The sequence below is a fragment of the Perognathus longimembris genome, chromosome 21, assembly GCF_023159225.1.
Source record: "Perognathus longimembris pacificus isolate PPM17 chromosome 21, ASM2315922v1, whole genome shotgun sequence".
In the NCBI taxonomy this organism is placed as follows: Eukaryota; Metazoa; Chordata; class Mammalia; order Rodentia; family Heteromyidae; genus Perognathus; species Perognathus longimembris.
Window position 1 is genome coordinate 29,805,699 of NC_063181.1, and position 16,903 is coordinate 29,822,601.

Below are 16,903 nucleotides of genomic sequence, written 5' to 3' on the forward strand. Positions count from 1 at the left end.
CTTAGGATCAGTATTTTATTGTGTATAAATAGAGAAATTACTTAAGTATGAGTACAAATAGGAACCATTGGATGGTATATGGGCTTCGAGAAATTCACTCTTAATGAGATGTCACTGAAGAGTGCATTGTGTGGATGAATGATTTCTCTATAGTGATAAGCTGCTTCATTGTGACATCAGTTTGAACTTCTTTATCTTCTTCTAGCCCGCTGTACACACTTTTTTGAACAAGTTTTGTCACTGATTATTATATTCTTTCAGTTTTAAAATAGAACTACAGCTTCATAGATCTTTGGCAAATTTGCTCTTCTACCCTATGCCATTTTCTAAAACCAAAATAATTTCCACTTTTTTCAGTTCTGCTATTCTTTACTATTTCCATGTTTTATTTAGTGTTTAGTTATTCCTCTTAGTTTCTTTATGGAAACGAAGAATGGTCTCTGTGTTCTAATTTTAGTTATCTGGGAAGTCCAGATAGAATGAGTAATTGAACTTTATAGATCTTTTAATATTTGGGTTAAACTTGCATCAAACTGCTTTCTAGCAAAAACCTTCGTTTTCCTTTTTGTATGTTGGGAGAGACAATAAGAGGCAGGGATTACTCCAAATGCTGCTAAGCAAAAAAAGAAAGGAAAAGATGTGTTGGATTTAACAAGTGAAAGTCATTGTTAGAGTCATTAGGGCATTAATGTGTATGTACATGTTTTAGTAAGAAATTTGCATGGTGCTTAAAGCTGCGGTACTTGATGTAAGTAAATTGTACTGTTGTCAGGTCTTTTTTATTAAGACTTTGTCCAAATTCATGTTTAATTGACCTCACCAATAGTTTTCTCTTCTGAAAATTAAGGAAAGTTTTTGCTCTTATGAATTAAGTTTTGCCTAATAAGGAGAAATCTAAGGGGAAAAAAGAGTTTTAATTTAATGAAGCAGAATTCCATAAAGGACTTGGTTAATTTTATTATTTCTTCTTCAGTAGTTGTCTTTTCATTCTTTTCCCACTCTGTTCTGTCTACTTATCATATGATGTTACTTGTACATTTTTTCATCTATCCAAAATTTCTTTGATTCTTCTTATTTTGCCTACTTTCTGCCTTTCCCATGAATAGGGGGTTCTCCTATTCAGAATGCTTTCTGTCCTTTCCCATCTCAACATGGTGCCTCCTTCCTAGTCTGCATCTCTAGGCTTGTTCTTACCTCTTAAAACTGACCAGCTCTGGTTCCTGTTGGTTTCACCTCTTTGTCCATTGTCCACTCCCATCCCCATCAACTCTGTCCAGTACCTTAGTCTTCTGTCTGCTTCTGTCTAGGTGACTCAATGGTCTGCCTTCTGTGCCCACAGCTCTGTTCCTTCTCAGCTCCAAACCAATACATTTCCCTCCTGGTTTTGTCATTATGCATTTACTCCATGAGCTCTTTTTTTTCCCCCCTTTCTTCTTTGTCTCTGTGTGGCAGATATTACTGGATGGATTTGTTGTCGATCTTACACAGATCCTCGCTGTTTCCTGAGTAGCCAAGATGAATCAATTACTATTAACTTTTCTTGGAACATTGAACTTCCTGCATTTTCTGTTTCCAAGAATTAGAATAGTATTCTAGAAGACTAAAGGTACTTTAAAGATGGTCAAGATAGTCATTAGGTGCTGTCATTTTAACTGCATTCAAGAGTTAGACATTTATTAAGTCTCTTGTCTTAAGTTACTTAAGACAGGCAGAAGGAGGGCAGGGATTGGAGAAATGCAAGAAAAGTACATAAAAGGACTTGTGTGAATACTCATGTCTGGAAATATAGAAAATTGAAACTAGAGCTTTAACGTTGTTATTTGTTATTTAGGTAAAAGGTCCCCTAAAAGAGTGAAAAGTATAAGTAATTCCATATACCATTGCATCTAATGTAGTTTTGCATTTCCCTTTAAGTTCTTTAATGGTTAAGAAAAAACAGGCTTAATCTTCCTTTTCTTTTGAAAGACTTGCTGTCTCCTCCCTTAAATATTAACCTGTGTCTTTTTGCAATTATACCATAACATTTTCAAATGCTATGAACTGCTGACTTGTTAATTTCTTGCATGAGAAAGCATATACATTGTGTGTGTGGTCTGCCTCACTCACTCTAGTTGTGTTATAATGAAAAGATAGTTTGTGGCAAGGCTTTATCTTTTGCTCCGTGTTGATTTACATTTTCCCCTATTTCCTTTCATTTGTGTTTATTCCTGTATGTAAATGTGCTGTAATATAGGTTTTATTATATGAAAGCACTGCTTGCTGTAGAAAAAAATGGGAGTTTAGTACTTACATATAAAAAAGAAAAGCCTGTATCACCTGTAGTGTCACGATATTAAGAGCAGCCTTGCAGCCTCCGGTTGGTCTTAGTGGATATTCTTTCTGCTGAAAGAATATCTTTCTGGCTGTGATGGGGTGGTAGGTGTCTTAGAGCTAAGGGAACTATACTAGTTCTCCCTGAAAGTCACCAAGAGACCACCAACAAGGAATTGATGTCTAGGGGAGAATCCGGCCTGTGCTATGGGACTAGAGATGATGATGCGATCTGCTCTCTCTGGAGGCTCATAATTGAATAGGGGACTATCAATAGGTGAATGGTTGAAATACATTGTAGCACATGCTGAGGAATACATAATAACTTACAGGTACAGGACTAGGGGCAAGTTAGGAAGTTTAGATGATCAACCTTAAAAAGGTCAGGTATTTGATGTTTGTATATTGGTATATGTATATAAATTCTAACAGGTGATAATTTCTCTCTGTTACTTGCTACTTGAGTGAATTGGGCAAGTTACCTAAATCATTAATTTTTCTCATCTGTGTGCAATGGTGATATCTCATATCTCATAGTGTTCATATGTGAATTCAAGGGATAATCAGTATAAGATACCAGAATGATCTCTTACTCAATTATTGTTTCAAATTTAGAGGACTAAACAGCCAACAAATAACATGGTATAGGAAAAAAACAAAATGCTTTTGAAAAGTTAGACTTTTACTAAGCAGATAATGTGGCTACTCATAATGCTTGGAATTCCCATTTAATGTTTGCTTTTGTGGTTTTTTTAGAAAAACCAACCATATAATTTATAGTCTTTTACCAAAAGATGTTTATTTAGCTTGATCCACTTACTAGCTCCCTTAGTGACTTTTTCTCTTCCCATAAATCTATATTGTTAAAGAAGTTTAAATTTGAAACTGTTGAACAAGTTTGAAAAAAATGCACCGTAGACTGGTGAGAAAGAAGGTCAGCCTTATTTGACTAGGTCTGTGAAGGAACTGTTTTGGAGAACTATGGAGTAACACCAGTTTTGGGTTATGTTACAAAAGCATTCTTTTACAGTTATAGTTCCTATGTTAGTAATATGTATATGAACGTGAGTAGATTTCGTGAGACTTGAGGAAAGTTAGCTTGTGTGTGTGTGTATTTGAGTGTATGCCAGAACTGGGCTTGAACTCAGTGTCTCCTGCTCTGTATGGCTTTATTGTTCATATCTGGCACTCTGGCACTTGAACCACACCTCCAGTTTGGTTTTTTGCTAGCTAACTGGAGCTGAAGTCTCAAGACTTTTCTACCCAGATTGGCTTCATACCACACTCTTAGCCTCTTGAGTAGCTGGTATTCCAGGTATGAGCCACCCACGTCTGGATACTTTATTTTTGAGAGCTATTACTTAAGTTGGGCACTTAAGTGGCTCGTTCATGTAAACCTAGCTACTTGGGAAGCTGAGATATGAGGATTGCAGTTTGAAGCTAGTCTGGCAAGAAAGTCTGTGAGACTGTTATCTCCAACAAACTACCCAAAAGCTGGAAGTGGAACTGTGGCTCAAGTGGTAGAGCACTAGCCTTAAGCAAAAAATGCTCAGGGACAGTACCTAGGACCTCCCTCCCTCCCAACAAAGCTATTGTTCAAAATAACTTCATTTCATATCATCTGCATTTCTGGTGTTGAAGAGATTGGCATGGTGATGAACACTTCTGTGTATGGCTGGTTGTCAGTTACTGAGTTATCACATTTGGGCCTATACCCTAGACCATATGATAAGTTAAGTTGGGTACATTTTTCATTTGGAACATACTCATTTTTCTGACCTTATGAAAATTCACTAATTTATAGTGTAACTCAGTTTATCTGTTGTGATTAAAATGTCAGCACCATAGGCCTTTTGGTTGCTCATTCACAGAGTCAGCCAACCCTGGATCAAAATGTATTTTTAGAAATAACAAATTACGTTTGTACTGAACACATAGAGGCTTTCTCTTTATCACCACTCCCTAAACAATACGGTATAGCAACTATTTACAATGTATGTATGTTATGTTTGATATTTTAAGTCTCCTAGGGGTTGTTTAAAATGTGTAGGAGAGTTGAGCAGGGTTGTCTCGCATGGGGCTGAAGCAACTACAGATCTCACATCCCCACCTTTTCTGGAACCAGACCCCTACAGACACAGATGGAGAAATATTGAGCTTAAACTCCCAACCAGGGCTTTAGTAAAGATCTAAACATATGCCTCCCTAGACTCACACCTGTAATCCTAGCTACTCAGGAGGCTGAGATCTGAGTATCATGGTTCAAAACCAGGTGGGGCAGGAAAGTCTGTAAGAATCTTATCACACACACACATACACACACACACACACACACACACACACACACACAAAAGCTGCAAGTGGAGCTGTGGTAGAGTGTTAGTCTTAAGCAAAACAGCTAAGAGAGACAGTGCCCAAGCCCTAAGTTCAAGCCCCATGACTAGCACCAAAGAAAAAAAAAATCTTACCTGCTTTAAAAAAAAAAAAAAATTGGGCCCTTGTGGTTCATGCCTGCAGTCCTAGCTACTCAGGAGGCAGAGGTCTGAGGATCATAGTTCATAGCCTGGGCAGGAAAGCCCATGAGACTTTATCTCCAATTAACCACCGCAAAACTGGACAGCTCAGGGACAGTGCGCAGGCTCAGTGCTTGAGTTCAAGCCCCATGACTGACCCTCCACACTCCTCAAAAAATAGTGTTTGGTGCCAGTCCTGGGGCTCAAACTCAATATTTGGGTGCTCTTCCTGAGCTTTTTTGCTCAAGGCTAACTCTCTACCACTTGAGCCTCAACTCCTTTTGGCTTTTTGGTAGTTACTTGGCAATAAGAATCTCATGAACTTTTCCGCCTCCTCTGGCTTCAAACCACAATCCTTAGATCTCAGCCTCCTGAGTAAGATTGCAAGCATTAACTACCAGTGCCAGGCTCAAAATGTTTTTTTTTTTTCTTTCAAATTTTTATTATCAAACTGATGTACCGAGAGGTTACAGTTTCATACATTAGGCATTGGATACATTTCTTGTACTGTTTGTTAATGGTTTTAAATATTAGAATCAAGAGACTTAAGTAACGTTAGTGTATATTTTATGATTGGCATTAATTTGTATTGCCATTATATTCACAGATAGGGGGAATACCCCATAGAAAGTAAGAAGTGGAGCAGTAGTATTTGAAAGCTTAGTTTAAGCTGGTTAGGATTACAAAAGTAACTTTCAGTTGGGTTTACTGGAAAATTCTCAGTGTGTGGGCTTGTTACATCACAGCATGTTTAATTGACATTATGAAGGTCTAGTTAGAAATAGTTGAGAAATAACTACATACATACATTTTAGAATAAGCTATTTGCATCTTTGTTCTTGACAAATGAAGTTTTTCTTAATAGTGTTTAATTTTTACTCACATTTTTAGTAATGTTGCCAATAACAATAATTGCTAGTATGGTTAGGATATTGACATAGTTTTAATTCTACTTTTATGATTTTTCAGATAAAATTTGGTATTACTAGGGATTGAATCTAGCAAGTGCCTGTGTGGTAGGCAAGTACTCTATCATTTGAGCCACATCCCCAGTTCTTTTTTCTGTAATTATTTTCAGATGAAGTCTCAAGTTTCTGGGCCAGCCTGGACAGTGATCCCCTTATTTATCTCTCCTACCGTAACTAGGATGTCAGGCATGTGCCACCACATTTGTCTCTCTAGTGACTGAGATGAATTTTTTGCCTAGGCTGGCCTCAAACCATGGTTTTTCTAATCTCCATCTTCCAAATAGCTAGGATTACAGATGTGTCCTCTGTGCCAGGTTCATGTTTTATGTAACATATAAATATATCCGGTGTATAACATGTGTTTATATGGGTAGATGAATATTGGAGAAGTCCTACAGATTAATAAGTTTGTCATACTGTTTTTAAAATATGAGGAAAATTAGGGAAGTTACTCTCTGTCCAATACTGGTAGTAAGTGATGGAACCCAGATGTCATTCTGAGTCTGACTAAATTCTACATTTTCCACCACTTTCCCTTTGAAAAAGTACATTTTGACTGTTTTGTAGCTGACTTATTTTGAGGTAAGGAATATTCTGTTGGTCATGTGCTGTAGACCCATGTTTTCCTAAAATTAAAGAATTGTCCATGATTGTAGAATTAATGAAGTTTGGTACTGATAGTAGTTTATGCTTGTTGGAAAAGCAGAACAGGAGAATACAGAAAGGGATAAAGAAATGGAAAAAAATCACTGGTAATTCAGCACCCACTAGTGTATAGTTTTCTTGATTTTTTTGGGGGGGTGAATGAATACATATGTTATTAAAATAACAGTAAGTTGTAACATGCATTATATATATATATATATATATATATATATATATATATATATAATTTTTGTGTGTGTGGGCCTGGGTTTTAAGCTCAGGGCCTTGCATATGCTAGACAAGTACTTAACAACCAGAGCCATGCCTCCAGCACTTTTGATTTATTTTCAGGTAGAGTCCCCCTGTTTTGCCTGAGCTGGTCTTGAACCATAATTCTCCTTCCTCCACTTACTGTGTATCTTGAGATTTCAGGCATATGCCACTGGGTCTTGGCCATTTATCATATCTTGACAGTAATCCCATATCATTATAAGCCTATAGCTTCACTTTTTCCTCTTGCCCAGTTTTTCCATCATTAGCATTTTATACCATACATTTATTACAGTTAGTGAGCTAATATCAATATATCACTATGAACAAATAGTACACACTTTATTCAGAGTTCCATAATTTTCCTGCATGTCTGCTTCTGTTCTAGCCTCCCATCCACAAGACCACACTACATCTAGCCTTCGTATCTCCTTTGGCTCTTGTCTTAGTCTTCATATCTTCTTTTGCTCTTAGTTGTGACAGCTTCTCAGGCTTGCCTTTTTTTATGATCTGCACACTAATCTGTGTTTTGTAGAACGTTCTTAGATGAGGCTTGTGTCTACTTCCTTCATAGATTGTAGTTAGGAGTTTGGAGGAGGAGACTCTAGAAGTCAAGGACACATTGATCACATCATCTCAAAGTTACATCTTGTTAACATGACTGGGTGTTAATGTTGGCATCCATCATCTTGCTGTGACAGGGTTTCTCCACTATGAATCCTTATTTTCATCCCTTCCAGTGCTCTACTCTTAGCTTCCCACACTCAGATATGGGGAGTTGTGTTCTATCCCTTGAAGGGCAAGTCTACACAGATTACTTGGAATTTGTCTGCCCAGGTGATTTGTCTATCCTTTGCCACTCATTTATTTATTCAGTCATGCATATCAGTACAGACCAATGGATATGTATCCACATCTTCGGCTGTTGGGAGCTTTCAGTTGGTTTCTGGTTTCCTTTGCCATAGCCCTATTGTTGTGGGTTTATGTCTTCATGCTTTACATAGCTACATGGTATTCCAATATAATGATGCACTGTGATATATTTCTCGATCCCTTTTTAGTATCATTTAGTTTTTTTTCCACTTATAAATGGTACTATAACAAGTAATCTTCAGGTGACATTTATGAGAATATCATAATAAATGAATTGAGGAAAAAGTTACTGTATCATACGGTCTGCCCATTTTATACTTTGTGTGACATGTGACTGAAAGGTATCTCCAGCAGATTTTTTAACCTACCTGTGTAATATACAGTGCATGTGCCTCTGAGGTTAACTCCCTTTGTCTTTTTTTTTCCTGTGATAAGGGTTGATAGTGATGTGTTACCCATGGATCTAAATGCTGTGAGATCACACATTGTCTTGAGATACCTGTGCCATTTCAGTAGTACAGCATCAATTACTATAGACAGCTAGCAAAAGGTGAATTTAAACCCAATTCAGAAAGGTCAAAATGGCATTCTTAAAGAAAAACTTTAGACCTGAAAGTGACCTTAGAAAGATCATTCATTACATTCAGGCCCTGCATTTCAGACAGAAAAGTTACTGGTTGGGATGATTTGCTTGGGATCTATGCACTAGTCAAAACCTCCAATGAATCTGAATTTCTGCACACATCTCTGAATTCAGACTTAAGATTAATTTGATTAAGATTTAATTTTTAGTTTATATGTTATAAGAATATACAAACTTGCAGTGTTAGAAATTTTCAAACATCTACTAAAGAAAACAAAATTGTGTTACAATCTCATGGCTTCATCACTCAGCTTTATTAACTTTTTGCTAATCTGATTTAAAATTCCTGTCCACTCCCTTACTGTTGTACAATTTTGAAGCAAATCTAGATATTAAATCACGTATCTAAATTAGATATTCAAAGGCAAAACCTTTTTCTCAGTATAGTTATAGTAGCATTACCATACCTTTAAAATATTCTATTCAGGGAGGGTATTTAGCTATAAAAAGCTTTCAAATTTGTATTAAATGTAAGTTGGAATTTGGCATTAATGAAAAATACTGCTTCATCCTTGGAGACTGGAGTGTAACTCTGTCCATTAGAGTTATCTTTAAGTTATGGCTTCTCTCAAAATCTGGTGGCTGGGAGTCATATGCAGAAGACACAAGTTAATATCTTACCAAGTCTGTCAGAGGCAGAGATCCATAGAGTAGATGAGTCACTATTTATTTTCCAATGCCTATCCAAAATGTCTTCTCTCTGTGTGAGTGAGGAAGACCTTGCCAAGGGCATATGGAAACAAGAATTCTTTAGATTTTCCTTCTTACCTGCCTTTGTGTAGAGGGAGCCCTTCTACTCCAGGTGGTCTTCGCAGAGACTTCAGCATGTTTCCTGAGTTGAGACTTTATACCACTTCTAAGAAAACCTACTTGTTCATATCATCGCAATATTTGCTATAAGAAGACTAACAGGAAAAAGATCTGCGATATCTGAGATGATCCCCGGGGCAGAGAGAGAGAGAGCAATAACTTTATTTTCCTCCAGCAACACAGTGATTTCGGTTCCTTGACTCTCCACACCTCAAAAGGGTGATTAATTCTCCTAGTGATTAATTCTATACACATTGGGTTTCATTTACTTGATCTTCAAAATTAAGTGAGACATGGTTTTTCTTAGAGAAACAATCCTGTATCAGGCTCTTCCACCAGAATAACAAACTTCTTAAATACCAATTGAATTTATCCTAGCATTGCCTCTGGAGTTTGATATGCTGTTAAAAGGCCCAATGATTGCTGTGACTCACACCTGTAATCCTAGCTACAAAGGGGAGGCTGTGATCTGTAGATCATGGTTTGAAGCCATCTCAGGCCGAAATGTCTGCAACACTATCTCCAATTAACCAACAGAAAAGCCAGAAGTGGAGCTGGCTCAAGTGGTAAAGCTCTAGCCTTGACGAAAAAGGTCAGGGACACACACACACACACTTATTTAAATTAGAAGTGGCATGAAAAAGGCAGAAAATTTCTTTGTGCTTTTTTCTATGTGATACTGAAACCAATCTTAACTGCATGATTTTACTTAAAACTGTTGCAAATAAATATTCACCTTCCTTCAGATACTGTTCACTATATTCAAATTATGTTTTACCGAAACCTATATTAGAACTTCTTACCTCGTCCCTCAGAGCATTGCTAACTTCTGTCTACCTCCTGCCTTTCTTTTATCAATTCTCCTACATCAGCTCTGATTTCCCCCCAGGTAGGGCACCTTCTCTGTATTATTTCTGAATTTTGGCCCTCTTTTATCTACTTGTTTCCATTCAATGAACACTTTTAAAGAGAATTGTGATGATTGTCTTTGAGCAGCAATCAAGAACCATAAAAAAATAATCACGGTTTCAAATACATCCTTGGTCAAGCACAGCCAGTTTTCCTAGTTACATACAACATAGTTCTCAGTAAAGTATGTAGCAAATGTAAGTGTATTTAAGATTGAGCTTTATTGGGTTTCACTAACTCTTTTTTTTTTTTTTTTGCCAGTCCTAGGCCGTGAACTCAGGGCCTGAGCACTGTCCCTGGCTTCTTTTTTGCTCAAGGCTAGCACTCTGCCACTTGAGCCACAGCGCCCCTTCTGGCCATTTTCTGTATATGTGGTGCTGAGGAATCAAACCCAGGGCCTCATGTATATGAGGCAAGCACTCTTGCCACTAGGACATATTCCCAGCCCTCACTAACTCTTTTAAACTTGATTAAAAACTCTTGGGATACAATCGTATCTTTTTCTTAAAATACTCTTTACTTGCAAAGTGTCTTAGTTTTCTTAGCTTTTACCTCTGTGATTGAATTTCTTTTTTACCCTTCACTTTCCTCATCAGAAAAATGCTTAATTAGCAACCACCCTGTCTATTGTTTGTTGGGTTTAGTAAATTTAATTGTATTACCATACACACAGTAAATAGTCAAGCAATGTTAGTCCAACCATATTTTTCTCTCTAGCCATCCATTTCTATCTTTTCGCTTTACATTTTTATACATTTACTTGAATTAAGAAAAATAGTTCACATATCTAAGTAGTGACTCCCATCATTTTCCTCACTATTTTTGTTTAGAAAGTTACAAAAGTAGTACAGAGTGATCCACGTTTTCTTCATTCAGTTTTTGGAGGTAATCACAATAAGGTAATCACAGCCAGCATGTTGCCAATAGCACAGTCTACATCTCTTGTCAGATTTTACCAGCCTCGCATACTGTCTTTTGCATGTGCGTATGCTGTCCTATACAGACTGATCATGTTGTAGATTCCTGTAGAGATCAACAAGGAAAAGAATTGATCCATCACTCAAGGCTCCCTTTGCCTAAACTTTCCAACAGTTTTAATCTCTATTTTTATAGTTTTGCCATTTTGAGGATCTATAAATGGAATCAGGCAGCACGTGACTAATGTCCAGCAACAGTTTAACTAATTTTATTGAGCAATGTTGTTTTCCAATAGAGTCCTAAGCTTCCAAAGTAGTAATACATTTTAAATTGTCATTGGGGCAAGGCTATAAATATCCTGTTTTACATGTGAAATGTTCTTAAGAACATAGTCATAAATTTAAGGAACTTTTAGGTTGAGATCTGAAGTTAACATACGGACAATATAAATCATGGATAGTGGACGGACACTATGTAAGTTGGTAGACTGTAGTATCCACAAATGTTATCTGTTAGCTGAAAAGTAACTGATAAGTGAAATGGTCTTTGTGAAACAGTGAGAGGAGAAAAAATGAAATGTAAAACACCAGTGTTCTTAAGTCTAGCTACACATTTGAATATGTAGGTAGATGGTAAAGTATTGCATGCCTACGCCAGAGCTAGTTGAGTTACAATCAGTGGAAGAGACTGTAATTGAATCACTGGTGTATTTTTAATGCTTCCCTGGTAATTCTGCTGTCCAGCCAAGACTGAGTACCACCAAATTTGCTGGGTCAACTTTTATGGCCAGATTTCTTCACTTAGCATCTGATGATACTCCTGTTCCCTGCGTCTCTTCCCTGTCAAAAGTCATGTGGACCCCATGTCACTTTTAAATAGAACTCTGCTGCAGATGGAAAATCCCTCTTGTAAATGGTGAGCACATCTAAACTATCACACAGCTTGTGTGTGCATGAAATGCCAACAGTGAGAACTTAGACTCCCTGCATGTCAAACTCAAAATGTACATCTATGACATACTAGAAAAAGATCGGAAACTTTTGCAGAAAGTAAATCTTTAGAAAATGTGTGTGTGTGACAGTGAGAGATATGAATACAGATTGTGTTCTCAACTCGTATTATTTCTTCAGCTTAATTTTTTTAAGTAGGCAAAGATGGCTAAGACAAGAATGAATCCCACTCTGCTCACAGCCTGCTGTGAATTTTCCACACTATTTTTCTGTACTCAGAAAAGTATATAGAGTGACATAACGTTTGTGTGTGTGTTGGAAGGCCCTCCTTTTCTTTTCCCTTTTTTTTTTCTTTCTTTTTTCCTTCTTTTACTGTATAGCCCAGATTGGCTTCAGACTCTTGGTTCTCCTACCTCACTCTCTCAGAGCTCGGTTGTGTACACCAACATGACCAGCTTGTTTTTAAGTAGGATTATACTCTACACATGGTGCCGAAGGTGGCTATCTTCAATGTATTACAAATATTTAAGGCAATAGATAGAGAAAAATCATAGATTTTGTTTTGGAAAATGCAAACAAGTTTGAGGATATACCTCCTGGTAGAGCTCTTGCCTAGCATGTGCAAGACCCTGGGTTGCATCACAGCATGGCAAACCATAGTAAAATTTGGTGGTCACTAGGAATTAATCTTAAGTACCCATTTGAGCTTAGCCATCTCCTTATCAGTGGACATTCAGGGTGTTTCCTATTATCTTTGTTATTATTACTCAACTTGCAAGCAAGACTGGATCACATTATCTTTCAGTATTCACATGTATAGTTCATAGTTTGGTTATGGTTAGATTTCTTAGTTTCTGGACTCCTTGTAATGAAAATTAATGAGCTAATGTTAACTGATTTCTAGTTCCTTGGCACCTACTGAGTATTAACTTGGGTATTACATGTTAGCAAATCAATTGCTCTAGAAATACTGAGTTCTGATGAATCATAGTGACCAGAATGCTTTCCATAGTTATTTTATAACTAGGGTAGCTTCTTAAGCAGAAGCCCATGGATGAGCTTCCTGGAGGCTTATACCATGCAATATGAATCACAGAATAGTGTATAAATGTACATTTTATGACTTGAATAAAATTTGAAAAATCTCTTGTTGCAAGAAAGCTTAAAAATGGATGGCATGTGCCTCAGAGAAGGTATTAAGTCTAGAGGTCCTATAAATAACTTTTTAAGTTCCTGTCAATATGTTTGAAGTCATATCTTTTTCTGTTAAGATGTGGATTGACATAACACTAAGTAAAGTCTAATTTCTAGATAACTTAAAACCTAAGAGAGACAACCAGTACTTCAAGTAGCAGTCTAGATTTAAAATGCTCTATCTGGATGCACTGACCTATATTTGTAATCCTTGCTACTTAGGAGGGTAAGATCTGAAAACTCTGAAGTTTTATGGAATAGCTTAGCAAAAAAGCTCATGAGACCCTATCTCAACCAATGAAGGGCACTACCTGTCATCCAGCTGTAGGAGAAACACAATGGCTGAGTATGGTCATGTGCATCTGTCATCCCAGCTTTGATAGCAAAAATAGGAGACTCACAACCCAGTCTACCTGAGCATAAAATGAGACCTGTCTCAAAAATAAGCACTGCAAAAAAAAAAAAAATGGGTTGAAGAGTGGCTCAAGTGGTGGAGTACCTGTCTACTATGCATGAGACCCTGAGTTCAAACCCTCACACCACCAAATAAAGTACTCTAATAGGTTGTAATAATGTTCTAAAGCCAACAAGATAAATTATACTAATGACCGACCTTCTGCTAAAGTTTGGGAAATCTTGGAGGTGTTTGACAATCTCTCTCAAATTCACATGATGAAAAATAACAGATTATTTGATCACTGGCATTTATGAGCCAGCTCTATGATGAGGCTGCTAAAAACAGACCGAGTTCAGGTTCTTCATTGCATCCCTAGATTACATGCAGTCTGTTTTCTCTGGTGGTTAATTAATTAGATCACTTTTGATGAGGTGTGTTCAAGTCTGTAAACCATATTTTAGGCAAGACATTGGTAATGGAGGTGGACAACTGATGGATTATATGTGAATTCACATGAGTAACCACTGCTAAAATAGTTTTGTTGTAGGATATGAACCACAATGGTGGCAATTGTTGTAGGTTGGAAAATAGGAAGGGGCTGGGAATATGGCCTAGTGGTAGAGTGCTTGCCTCATAATACATGAAGCCCTGGGCTCGATTCCTCAGCACCACATATATGGAAAAAGCCAGAAGTGGTGCTGTGGCTCAAGTGGTAGAGTGCTAGCCTTGAGCAAAAAGAAGCCAGGGGCATTGCTCAGGCTCTGAGTTCAAGCTCTACGACTGGCCAAAAAAAAAAAAAAATAGGAAGACCTAACAGTCCTGTATAGTCCTTGTGAAACATGTAAGTGCTCATTAAATATTGGGATGAATGGATGGAAATTACAGTGCAAAGGACTTTTACTTGGTTCTTCCATCAATGGGCCATTGGATAGGTGACAGAGATAGAGGCTGAAGACAGAATTCCTCCTGTAAGGAAGTCCTGTTATAGAACAGGACTTCAGACTGGTAGTTCTGGGGTTTGAACTCAGGGCATTGTACTTGTTAGGCACATGCTCTACCATTTGAAGTACTCTGCTATTCCTTTTTGTGTTGGTGATTTTTGAGATAGCGTCATGATACCAAATGTGTTTTTTTTTTCTTCAGACTCTTATATTTCTTCTTTGGGTTCCTCAATTCTAAAGCAGAAGAAAATTCTGGAACTATAGTCTCTAATTTTAACTGTATTTTTTTGTGTGTCTTTTATGGTACTGGGGATCGAACCCAGGACGTTGCACTTGCTAGGCAAGCGCTTTGCCACTGAGCTACAACCCAGCCCTATAGTCTCTATTTTTAAAAATGTCTTGCGGTGGTGAGGATTGCACTTTGCGCATGGTAAGAACGTACTATATTACTTGAGACACACCCCCAACCAAAACGAAAGGTTTTTGTCTTGTTTTTGAGAGTGGATTTTGCTAACTTTTTCCTATGCTCAAACTGGTGATCATCCTGTCTTTTCCCCCAAAGTAACTGGGTTTCCAGAGGGAGCCTGAGCCTCTGCACCTGGCCTGTGTGGTAGAAGAAAGCTTTTGACTCCAAGACCACCTAGTTGATTGTACAGGAATTTCAAAGGTGCTGGGTGCAATCTGTCTCTCTTAGTTTCTGTGCCTTGAATCTACTCCTCACAGCTCTTTTTTAAAGGTTTTGTACCACTGTTCTGCCCAGTTGTGTTGACCCATTGCCTACATTGATGACTCTCACCATTAGACATATATTGGAATTTCATGGGGAGTTGTTTGTTTTTTGTTTTTTGTTTTAATAAAATACTGGTGCATATACTCCCTCGCAGAAGACTTAACTGATGTTAACAAATGATTGGCATCAGTATTCTGCATTTCAACATCCTAGATTTTAATATGTATCCAAAGTAGAGAGCCTCAAGGCCACTGGGTAGTAGACTAACTAGATAATAGGCATGTGTAGGCTTTCCCAGCCCAGTCCACTCCTTCCATTCACCTCCCATTCATACCGTATCTGCTAGTTCCACTCATAGCAGATAATTGCTGCCACTGGGCCTTCTCCTTTGCTAATCAATTTTCACCTTTTGTCATCTTCCCTGCTGGCTATTTCTATTGCAAAATGTTCCCCAAGTTGTCCAAGAAGAAGTGCATCTCTTACTTTGGTACCAATTCCCATTATAGGACCTACTTTGTCTTTTTTGTTTGTTTGGTTGGTTGGTTGGTTTTTTGCCGGTCCTGGGGCTTGAACTCAGGGCCTGAGCACTGTCCCTGGCTTCTTTTTGCCCAAGGCTATCACTCTGCCACTTGAGTCACAGCGCTATTTCTGACCTTTTTGTATAGATGTGGTGCTGAGGAACAGACCAGGGCTTCATGTATACAGGCAAGCACTCTTGCCACTAGGCCATATTCCCAGCCCTTATTTTGTCTTAATAATGATTTATAAGTAAGTTTCCCTGGCTATTCTGAAGATGAGATTCTATTTGTTTCATTTCCCTCATGCTTGGCCCTAAGTTAAGTTCCTGAGAACCCAGTGGGTGAGAAGTAACAGAGCCCTGCCCCCAGGGAATCAAGAAATCTGTGAGACAGGGAATATAAGTAAATACAGAGTACTGAGATTGCATGGTTAGCAAAATGTAGCAGAGGTGTTATCTATTATTGTTGCTTTCACTACTCTGTAAAAAAGGAAAGATTGAAGCCTTATAAAGTAATTTTAGGACTAGGAAAGCTGAGACCAGTTTTTGCAGTATCCCCAAACATTGAATATTGGTGATTATAATAGCACAAACTCATGTTGTATTTGCTTCCTTGAGGCTCTTGAGAGATTCCTGAATGAGAGATAGGAATTGGCTATTATGAGAGTGGCAGCTATTTAGTCCAGTGGATTATCCTCAACTTCGTTACTGATCTCAATATACCCTTCTATGGACAGTAGTTTAGACATTATATGTTTCTGATTTTGATCTCACCACTGGCTTTGTGTTCTAACTGCTTCCTTAACCCTTCTCTTGGTTATTTTTAGTACTATTTTTTTCTCCATGAGCATCAGAATTGTCCAGCACATTCTCAAGAATTATAAATTAAATGTGATTTATTCTTCCTGTTTTGTCAGTGCTAAGACTAGAGTTTTAGAGTTAGCTTTGTTTAATGAGTGATCTCAGCGAGACTCTTTTGAATATTGTTAAATGATGTTTTTAATTGTTTCCTTTTATTTTAATTCTTTGTCCCTACTGCAAAACACTTATGAAAAGCCATGGCTTATTAAAGCTTATAGAAAAAGTAGTGAGTACTAGTCTGATGTGGTTTAAGTAGCCACAGCTCAGAGTACTTAGTCTAACTAGCTACATATTCCTTTAATAATCAGGATTTAAAAGCAATTTTCTTTTTCAAAATCCAAATATTAGCTAGAATTTCTAAATGTTACCCTTCTACATTTCCTTTTCTTTTAAGGTAGTATTGGGTTTTTTTGGGGGGGGGATTGTTGTTGTTTATTTTTTGGCCAGTCCTGGG

General features: G+C 37.6%; 1 long non-coding RNA gene across 1 annotated transcript; it reads right to left on the reverse strand.

The window, feature by feature from the left end:
• Positions 1-1,431: 1,431 nt before the first annotated feature.
• On the reverse strand, positions 1,432-15,575 carry LOC125339437. The gene is made up of 3 exons (XR_007208535.1): positions 14,810-15,575; positions 6,825-6,834; positions 1,432-1,534 (listed from the first exon to the last, which is right to left on the reverse strand). It is a non-coding gene; the product is annotated as an uncharacterized LOC125339437 (long non-coding RNA).
• Between the last annotated feature and the right edge of the window lie 1,328 nt (positions 15,576-16,903).